Genomic DNA, 10,504 nt, shown 5'->3' on the forward strand with positions numbered 1-10,504 from the left:
ACAGCTTTATTATTTAAAACACCATTCTCTGCCAGCTGATCTCCAGCTAATAAACAGTTTCAAATTGGACTCAAACTCTTTCTAACTGGTTCACCGCTCTGTTGTCCAGGTGACAAATGGTGCACATCCACACACTTTGAATGAAAGAGAAGATCTTAAAATAATATGTCTGCTTAATCCTCAGGCAGCTTGTGTATCCGATGACTCAGGTTTAAGCCTCTCTTTAAGAACACTTTGTTCTTTTCTTTTACTTTGGTCATTTGCATTGTAATAGCTTTATTTCACTTTTGTATTTTCATCGAATTTTGTTCTTCATTCTTACAAACAGAATTTATTTGTGGAAACAGTACAACGTTAAAATAATATTCACAGAGAGGTACCCATGCATTTGCCACATTTAGCCAACGATTAAAACTAAAATAGCTTCTTGTACTCATCTACTGCTGATAACATTTCACAGGTCACAACATGCTGGACTAAAATTTTGGTTACATTTTGGTTATTGTACAAGTTTAAAGGCAAGTTGTACATTACATTTACTCAAAACTTGACCCGGTTCCTTTTTCCTGAAATGCTGCATCAGTGCAGTGAAAGCCTCTGACTGTGTTGAGGTGTTAAAGTAGAACCCATCTTTGTTGCATTGTTGGAGAGATTGCTACAACTGTAAGGTCAGGAGTCTGCAAAATTTACAAACCAGAGAGCAACTGTTACATTATCTTTTGAGAATATTTTTTTTGATAAAGTGTCAAATGTAGACAATTTTAGGTCATTTTAAAAGAACCACTATTTATCTTTAATTTTGGGTTTTAAGATAACAAAAAGAAAAAAATGCAAAAAGAGGATGGATACATTTTCTCCTATTGATTATTGATGTTTATGGCAAAATACCGTTTCCAACATGACAAGAAAAAAAAAATACTATCGCTGATACTTTTAAAGTAATTTCGCTGCGTAAATTCAATGCAGAAAAAAATGGTAAAATCCCAATTTATTATTGTATCTATACTTATTCCTTTTTTAATTGTTGATTCTACAAGTTATCAAGAGCCATATTGTGGAAAGCCGGTTCCGGAGCCGCAGGTTGCAGACTCCTATGCCTATGTCTTGCTTTTCAAACCCAGAAAAGTTTAGCTCAGCGACGGAGCAACGTTTCGGGTGCTTTCGCACTAACAGAGACACTCGGTGTTCTTTTGGCAAGTGACAAGCTGTTCTCACCTGCAAAATATCCTGTTAGCACAACGGCTATAGAGCTCCTCTGGTTCGGGCGAGCTTAAACCCGCAGCGACCTCTTCCGACCGCAGAGCTTCTCCACCGCCGCCATGACTACCTGGAGTAGCCAGAAGAGCGCAGGTGTTACCAATCAGGCTAATTAAGGCTGCGCAGCTTCCTGGGCAGGGAAGCAGGGTCGCATTTGATGCTGCTACACCTACCGTGACATTTTAAAACTAGAAAAACATCTCATAATGCTTCGTGGAAAGGTTTGTTTTCTTGTGGTTGCTATTATTTTCAAGCAGACCCCAACAAATTAAATGTTGAGCTATTAAGCTCCAGCAAACATAAATGGTGTATTTTCTTTCAAGCACATCGACCTTTTCTTCATCAAACCTTTCAATAAAACTCTTAAGACTAAATACTTTTTTAAAAAATCACAGTCTGAATCAGAACTAAGGAAAACAATACACCAGAAATATGCATGTTGACACTGAAGTTGGAGCTTGACATACATTCTTAATAACAAAATATAAAATATTTCAGTAAAGTGATACTAAAGAACGTGATGAGATACTTTATAACCAGGTTAACTCATTGGCAATACAAGCTAATAACATTTTTCTTTGCTAGATAAATGCAGTTAAGCCCAGAATTATTCATACTGCTAGCAAAATTTGCATTTTGAATTATTTACACTCAACAAAGAAGTTTGATTCTGATAGGATATGAGTCTGGTATTTTTCAAAAATATTATAAAAAAAAAAAAAAAAGATCATCAGTTTTGAAACAAAAAATATTTTTCTGTTTAAATGTTATTAAAAAGTTACTATGCTCCCTCAGATTCTCTAGTGGATTCACTATAGAGTTGAAGAAACATATTGATAAAAGAAACAGATCATTTCAATCCTAAATCTTCAAGAAATAATAATGAGGTAAGCAGGTAGATAAGTTCATCCATAGTACAAATAATAAGAAAAGAACAAAGTATACTTTATACAAACAACATGCACAAAAGATACATTTCTGCTTGAAGTAGGAATGACAAACCCGTGTAAACAGTTGAGTGCAAAAGAGGCATTGCATTGCAGTCAGAGGTGACTGTTGAACGTTGTCATGGCCTGAGGCAGGAGTGATTTCCTGTACCTGTTGCCATGGCAGCGCAGTTGGAGAAGTGTTTAAGGAGACACTTGGCTGCTCTGAGGGTGATCAGGGTTAGCCATGATGGATAACAACATCCCCCTCTTTACCACACTCTCCAAACTGCTAGGTTTGTTCAGCAGAGGATGTTGAATCGCAATGTGTAAAAGATTCAAAAGAAACTGCTAATAGACTTACTTAATCATGGTTACCACTAGGCTTTAAATCCGATTCAGACATATTGGATTTTGAGATTACGGTTTTACCTCTGACTACTTTAAATTCTGACTTCGGGGTTAAGTATTTGTTCATTTGTTTCGTTGAAATCTTATACTTCGGAGTATAGATGAGATGCACTCAGAGGTTTATCTCTTATAAAACAGTGCAGTGCCAGTAAATAAGAATGTTATTCGTTCTGCTATTTTTTTGTTAGTGTAATATTACAGATGAAAAAGATCAGGGTCCCATTATAAAGCTGTTTTAATGTTTCCACTGAGGTGGTAGTTGTTTCATATCGGCCACAAGATGGCGCCACCAGCTCACCGTCTTCTCATCTTTAGCTCTGGTCCAATCAGTTTTTCAGGCCTTTTAGTTTTGTGACAGCGTTCAGAATAAAAGCCCCTTTTTTTCTCCCAAATGTTTGCGAAACAAACAGAACAGTGAGATTTGTGCAAACATATTTTCTTTCTTCATCACCATTATTGGACTTTTTATCCAAATAAAATCTGAATTACAAATCGTATACCTTTTTAAATCCATCTGTAAATATCTAAGATGTATTTGTCTCTTTTTGTTATTTCAAGCAAGTAAATCAGGTATGCTGAAACCTTCCTTCAGGTGGGAAATGTCAGCTTGCAAAGACTTGTATCACAAACACTCACCATCTATCCATTACAGCTGCACAGCAATAGGTGTAAATGAGATATGACAGCAGCATCTGCCTTCCATTGCCCTGGAGGCTAACGTGTCTCTGTGTGTGTGTGTGTGTGCGTGCGTGCGTGCGTGAGTGGGGTTTAGACAGGCGGGAGGCAATCTGCTTAGCTTACATAAACTCATCCAGGAGTCATGGGAGAGCGAGAGAAAGCAGAGCAGTAATAACCTGTGGATCATGTCTCCTTAAGTCAACATCAAGGCCATGTGTTTATTTATTTATTTTTTTCCCCCCTAAAGGCAAAGAGCTCCTGGAAAAGGACGGTCTCATAACAACACCTCCTCTAACCTGCTCGTTTCATCTAAACCATCCTTCCTCTAGAAAGCGCACCGCCACTCGCTACGAAGGGCGAACAACATCTTCGCTCCCTCAGCTGGGTTTCAGTTTTCCCATGGAGCGGCGTAACAACAGGCCACACCTATACGGAGAGAAGCCCATGATCTTTTTAAATATGTCTCTGAGAATTGTTGTTGTCATTACCGGCAGAAGTGTTATTACAGGCATTACTGCGAACGTGACAAAGGGTTGCTGAGATCACAGATGGCAACAGCAGCTTGGTGATAGATAGATCCCAGATGGTTTCACTCCATCGCGGCCCCGGACCGAGCGAGTCGACTGCAGGATTAGGCTCACCGAGGGGGAAACGGAGCCAGGGAAACGAGGAGAGTTGAGTGAAAGGTTAAGTGGCACCTGCAGACAACAGGCCATTGGCGATGTCATAACAGAGATGTAAAGACCCCTGCTAGAATAGTTTGTTAGAGACCAAGTTAGCACACCGGGGATGTTTGCAGCCAGTAAAGCACTTGGCTTTCACTGTTGAAAAAGTCACTGTAGAATTTACAGTAACTTTCTGGCAGCAGGGTTGCCAGCCAGATACTGTAACTTTTTTACAGTAGCCGCACTGTAATCTTATTACAGTTTTACTGTAATTTCATTGCAGTCTTACTGTAAATTTATTACAGTTTTACTGTAAGTTAGCTTAGGCAAACAATGCAATAGAAGCAACAGTAGCTCAATGTAACTACATAAAATATATTTTTCTCCACAAACACAAAACTGCAATACAATGTTTTTTTAAAAAGTACTTACCCGGTGAAAGTCATCGTTGGCTCCGCCCTCTGGCCCGTTAATGTCGACCTCCAGCCGGCGAATATTAACAGGCCAGAGTTAATGTAAAGTTTTAATTTAAAGTTTACAATAAAGCTGTAAATTTCCCCACGTGATCCAGCGGTCCAATAACATCCCATATACTTTCCATACGCATTTCAGATCACAGTAAAGAGCTACATTTTCAAAACCCGGCCATCTCACTGTACTTTCATGAAGTAGTTTTTACAGCCATTTGTTACAGAGCTGATACCTTCACAGGCCCTATCTGCTCCTGAAGGGTCCGGTTTGGCGAGTGCCCGTCAACGAGGCCGCTCCGATGTGTCTTTTTGTGGCTGACAGATTGTGAGACTGTTCCAGATTTTTCACCCTGTCTGTGCAACATTTGGTGTGCCAAACCAAATAAGCTCAATAAGCTCAATTTTGAAAATATTTATTCTCTGAGCTTTAGACCAACAGAAGGGAGCGACCAAATGTTTTTCTTATCACAAAAGTCAATAAACGCATTTTGTTTTGTTGATATATTCTGATTTCTATGAATTCAATCAAATAATCTGCAGGCTTATAAAGTGACCTTCTGATGGAGGCCACATTTGGAGCAGCTGGGGTTGCAGAACTGTAGGTTCATGGCCTACAAATACCTGGGTTCACATTGGGCGATTTTTGACCGCAGTAGCCAAACTCCTTCACAGAGAAAGAAAATCTTTGACCCTGAGCTTGAATCGGTGGTCTGTGCTCGTTTAGCACGGCAGACGCAACAACAGGCGATTTAATGCTGCCACCACCAAAATCAACCTGCTAACCATCTAGCAGCGTCTTCTGTTTGCCGATTCTCCTCCTTTTTACCCTGACATGAGATCGTCCTGCTTCCTTCCCCTCTTCCTTTCTTTCAGCATCCATCTCTAACAGTGAGCACGTCGATATGCGTAGCTTGCAGTTCTTTTATTGAGAGACTAAAAGCTTGGTTGGATCTGTCGGACGCTTAACGTTGCAGCAATAAGTCATGCAGTCTGGCACCTTCCATTGTGCGATGTGACAGGAGTTATTATAATTTCTCGCCTGTACAGTTTTACAGGTTAAGTCCTGTAAGGTTCTACAGTACGTGCCAAAGCTCATGACATCACTAAAACTGCTGGAGGTGACGCTCATGCAGGCAGGCCGTCCAAATTCATTTAGTACTTTATCAACGAAATGATAGTCCTCTTTTGATTTGTTCTATGTCAAACTTGTTCCCCTATTGGCTCTTAAAGTGCCAGCGGTTGCAGATTTATACCTTACAAAGTAACTCAATGAGGAGTGTAGATTACCGAACAAAACAAATTATCTGAGGTTTCTTTCTTTGCCATTGAAACACAATGGCGCATTACAACATCCGTGATCCTGTTTAACTTCAGCACCACAGCGTTTTCAGAGCTCTGGCTTTTCTTTTTTTTTTGATAAATCAACTACACTTTATAGAAATCGCTTGTTTGGTCAGCCTCATATTGTTCAGCCTCATATTGTTCCTCTACTCAAAATAACACTATTTACGTGTGATTCCTCTTACTCACATTACTGGTAAGTAGTCACCTTTCTTTGCCCTGCCTCCTCGCCATAATCGTCCCTTCATGAGAAGTCAAACCGTTACCATACGTGAATGACTCTTTCCCTGCTATTGGTTGGATGGTTTACCCTAATAGCTGAGTTAAACCTTTTATTTGCCCAACTCTGTGAACACAAACACAGCTAAAACCAGCCCTTGTGCACCACTAAGTCTATTGAGCCTCTCCCGGTGGGACGCTGGGAACGCTTGTGCAGACGATTGTGTTGGCCTTTGGTAAGCTTGATGATTCACACGTGATCTGGTGCCAATTTGCGGGTCTCAACACACCATCAGCACACACCTGCCCTGCCCAGCCAGCGGGATGATGCCTTATTGTGCAACAGAAGGACAAATTCCCTCATCCTTGCAGATTTATTAGTTTGAAACTAAAAGCTGACTGTGGTGTATGTAGCCTGTTCATGTGTAATGTGTATTTGTGCTTAAGCCCATTTCACTCTGGTGCATCCAAATTAAATACAGTGCACCTGACTGGTAATAAATCGCCTAATAAATCCAATGGAGTGTAATTTAATCCCAGTGTCAGTTAAGATGTTTTGTTAAAGAAGTCCTGCTTGCAGTTTACACATACGCACTCACGCAGACACACACACACACACACACACACACACACACACACACGCGCACACACACACACACACACACACACGCACACACACGCACACACAGCAAAAGTGTGGTGCTGGTCAGATGAAGCCAAAACGAAACTGTTTGGACTGTGTGTTTAACACAGTGCAGTGGAGGAAGCCACATTGTGTTTCACTGCCATGAAGCATGGTAGTGGCAGCATCATGACTCTTGGCAGTAGGGAGAAGAAATCTGGTCAGAGCTGATGAGAAGATAAACAATAAATATAACACAAAATGTTTGCACATTTAGTTAAATAAATAGATTTGTGTCCATTATTGATGAATTCACATCGAATTGTTTTATGAATTGTCTGTTTCTGTCGATTTGTAGTTTGATTGGTTTTTAGTGAGATCGGAATAATGAATTATAATAATGTGTGTAATTAATTATTATTATGGTTTTTCACCAATTCGTGATCTGTTGAATCATACTTGATTACATCAACCTGCCCAGAGACTGCAGGTGTAGCATTTTAGTCACTATGACCTGGTGCCATGCATCTCTCCTTTTAAAAAAGTTAATAAAATGTTGTACATCGTCTCTGTGCAAACAAATAATGAGAATAAATGGAGCTAATTACAACTGCCTCATAGCTTCACCTTCCGGCAGGATAATGACTCTAAGCTGACAGTCTGAACAATAATAAACTGGTTTAGACCAGTGGGTCCAAAATCTGGTCTGGGGCAATTAAAGAGTGGTATGAATCTGACTGTCCAGTGGAGGCACCTAATACAGATCAGGGCTGTTTAAACAATATTTTGGGTGAGGTTTTTTCCTGCCATTTTGATTTAATCCCTGTTGTGGGCTAATTTTTAAACTCGACTAAGTAGAGCAAACGTTTTTGAAGAAAAAGGAGTATCTTGTTCTTGATGCCAAACATAAAATGATCATTAAAAAAAACAAAAAAAAAACAATATATAATATAATTAGAAAACAACTGATTCACCCAAATTAGGGAATTGATTGTTTCCTTTCTCTAAAATCATCAAACACCCAAGGCACTTTTTACATTTCACATCCACAGTGAGTTGCTGATTCAAACTGCTCTGGTTGTGTCTTTAAAATGTTGCATGTAAAATGTGGCAGGTGAAAACAGAATAAATCAGAAAGAAAGTAAAATGTTTAGAGAAAGCGAGCACTTTTAACTTGTGATCTTGACCCTCTAGATGGACACCTGTGGTTTAGATAGACTCATGTTCAGCTGCTGGAATGGTCCAGTCAAAGTCCAGACCAGGTCCCACTCTGAAACAGTAGTTGGTGACAGCAGTGAAATATCATTTAAGCAGATTAAGGACAGGGAGTTTTGATAAATTTGTACGTCCACTCACTCCCTGGAATATGTTTAATGCCATATATTTATGAAATATAAAGAAAAAAAACTAAACTAAATATGCTCAAACTGCATAAATATATTATTGTAGGAGTACGTTCATTTAATTCAAGATAATATTTTCTGTATTTAGTAGATTATTTGGAAAATACAGATGTTTTGCTAATGTTGTTGTTACTAGCATTGGTTGCTAGCATTGGGCCCATGAAGTATTTCTGGCTCCGCCCCCAGTCCAAACCCGAATCCTATTCAGAATATCTGTGGGGAAACTGTTGAATATAAAGCTTCAGTTACCAAAAAGTAGCATTGTCATCAACATTTTTGTTTTTACATACAGTATGTGTCAGTAAAGCGCTCAAAAGTTTGGTTCACAGAGTTCTTCACGCGAGCCGCTCTGTCCCTGTGGCCTTGACGCAGGTGGGAGCCGCGCCGACAGTTCGCACCTGTAATCCGAAGAGCTGAGGTCACACCGAGCACTCGGGACAACTTGTTCTCTTTGTCTGTCATGCAAAGCTCCCTCCCTCTTGTGTATCTGGTGTCTTCCTCCCATCTTTTGCCCTCTGCATCTGTCCTCTAACAACAACAACAACAGAAAAAAAGAACTAGGGTGGGAACCGGAGCTGATACAGGTGGTGAGAGAGGGATGCGCAAAGGTTCAACCAGGAGAGTGAAACGTGAGAATGGAGAGGAGAGCAGGGGAACCATTTCTCCTAATGGCTTCCAGAGAAGGCAAACACCAACCAGCGCTGCCCAGATGCAATCAGTAGTCGCTCCTTCTCTTGACGCCTCACTTAAATGAGGATTGCCTTGTTTTCTCCTAAAGTGGCTGTACAGTTTGTTCCATTTCGGGGCAGAGGAGGGGAGGCAATCAGGCTGCAGCTTTGTGGAGAATATCACGTAGACCTGTTTACCAGTAATGCATAATTTAACAGGGTCTTCTCCCCCCATGCAGGGTAGGACGTGGCGTGAATGTCGTAACGCAGTGAAGAACGACGACGACAACAACAACAACAACAACAGAGACGCTCACGTAAAGCAACGTAAAGTTTCCTCGCCGTGAGCGCCTGTGGCGCCTGCCTCTCCGAAAGAGGTCGATTCTGTCACAAGTTTTCCACTGTTGGAGAGGAAAAGCGCCGTTGCAGTTTTCGTCCTGTGCCAAAGGGAAACCCTGATTTATGCTGTTTACCGGAGAGCCAGGCCTGAAATTTAAAACAGACACCGTCAGGAACAATCTATAATTTGCATAACAATCCCAGCTAGAGCCTAATTTTCCCTTAAGACTCCCCAAACGACGTAAAAGCATTCAAACCGCTTGAACGTTTTTATGTTACAATAAAAACCATTAGTATGTTCTGCTAGTTTCATGTAGGAGATGAAGCACAAACTAGCACATAATTGTGACAAATAAGTAGCAGTATGCATAGTTTTGAATGAGCTTTTTAATGAAAACAATCTGGAAAGTGTGGTGTGCATCTGGATTCAACCCCCTATACTAAATTATCATAAAATGAGACCAAAATTAACTTGCTATACAAAAAAAGGCAAGAGATTATCACTGACCGTCTTCATCCAGTGTGACTGATCTTATGCTACTTTATAAAGAATGGACCAACATTTTAGGACTTACATGTGCTAATCTTATAAAGACCATACTCCAAAAGATTTGGATCTCTGTTTGCAGAAAATAAAATGGTGCTACAAAGTATTGAAGATGCAATCTACACTTTGTCTATGAAAAAACAAATGTGAAGGTACATATCGTTTTCCTTCCATTTCATTATTATACACCATACTTTGCCAGAGTTGGGTACTAACTAACTCAGTTATATTTACTTTAGCAATTTTTTAAGGAAAAAAAAAAATTACTTTTATGAGTACTTTTACCATGCTGTACTTTTTACTTTAACTTGAGTCATTTTTTTTTATGAAGTATCGCTACTCTTGAGTAAAATTTCTGGATACTCTGTGCACTGAGAGTAACTTCACTGAATGAAGAACAGGTTTGTTGCGACCAAAAATTCAGCTGCAGTTTTCAGTTGCAGTATTTGTTAAAAATTCTAAAGTTTAACCCTGAAAGAAAATAATTTGGAAAAATTTTACTTTTGCCCGATTCTGTTATTTTGTATTTAAAAATACCAATATTTCCACTAACTTTATATTTTGGTCCGTCTGCTGATGTAATTGTTTGATACTCAGTACCTTTCCTCTCTTACTTGAGTAATTTCTTGGAAAGTTTTGCTTTTACTTTAATAAAAGCATGTTGCAGTCGTGCTGTTCTTACGCTGGTACAATTTTTGCTTTCTCTACCCACATCTGATTTTTGTTAATCCCAATCAAATGCACTGATGAAGAAGAAAGTTCACTGGGAGTGAATACTTCTGCAAGGTAGAGTAAATCCCAAAAAGATTGACGTAGGTGAATAACTATATAAATATAAAAGGTTCTGCGTTTGCATATTACATTTGTACATGCTGAACATAGAAAAAGGGGAACTGTATTTTCTAAATCTGGCAAGCGTTCTCTGCTTTTTGTACCTTTAAGGAGCTGTTCTCGTGTG

This window comes from Poecilia reticulata, linkage group LG5, assembly GCF_000633615.1.
Source record: "Poecilia reticulata strain Guanapo linkage group LG5, Guppy_female_1.0+MT, whole genome shotgun sequence".
In the NCBI taxonomy this organism is placed as follows: Eukaryota; Metazoa; Chordata; class Actinopteri; order Cyprinodontiformes; family Poeciliidae; genus Poecilia; species Poecilia reticulata.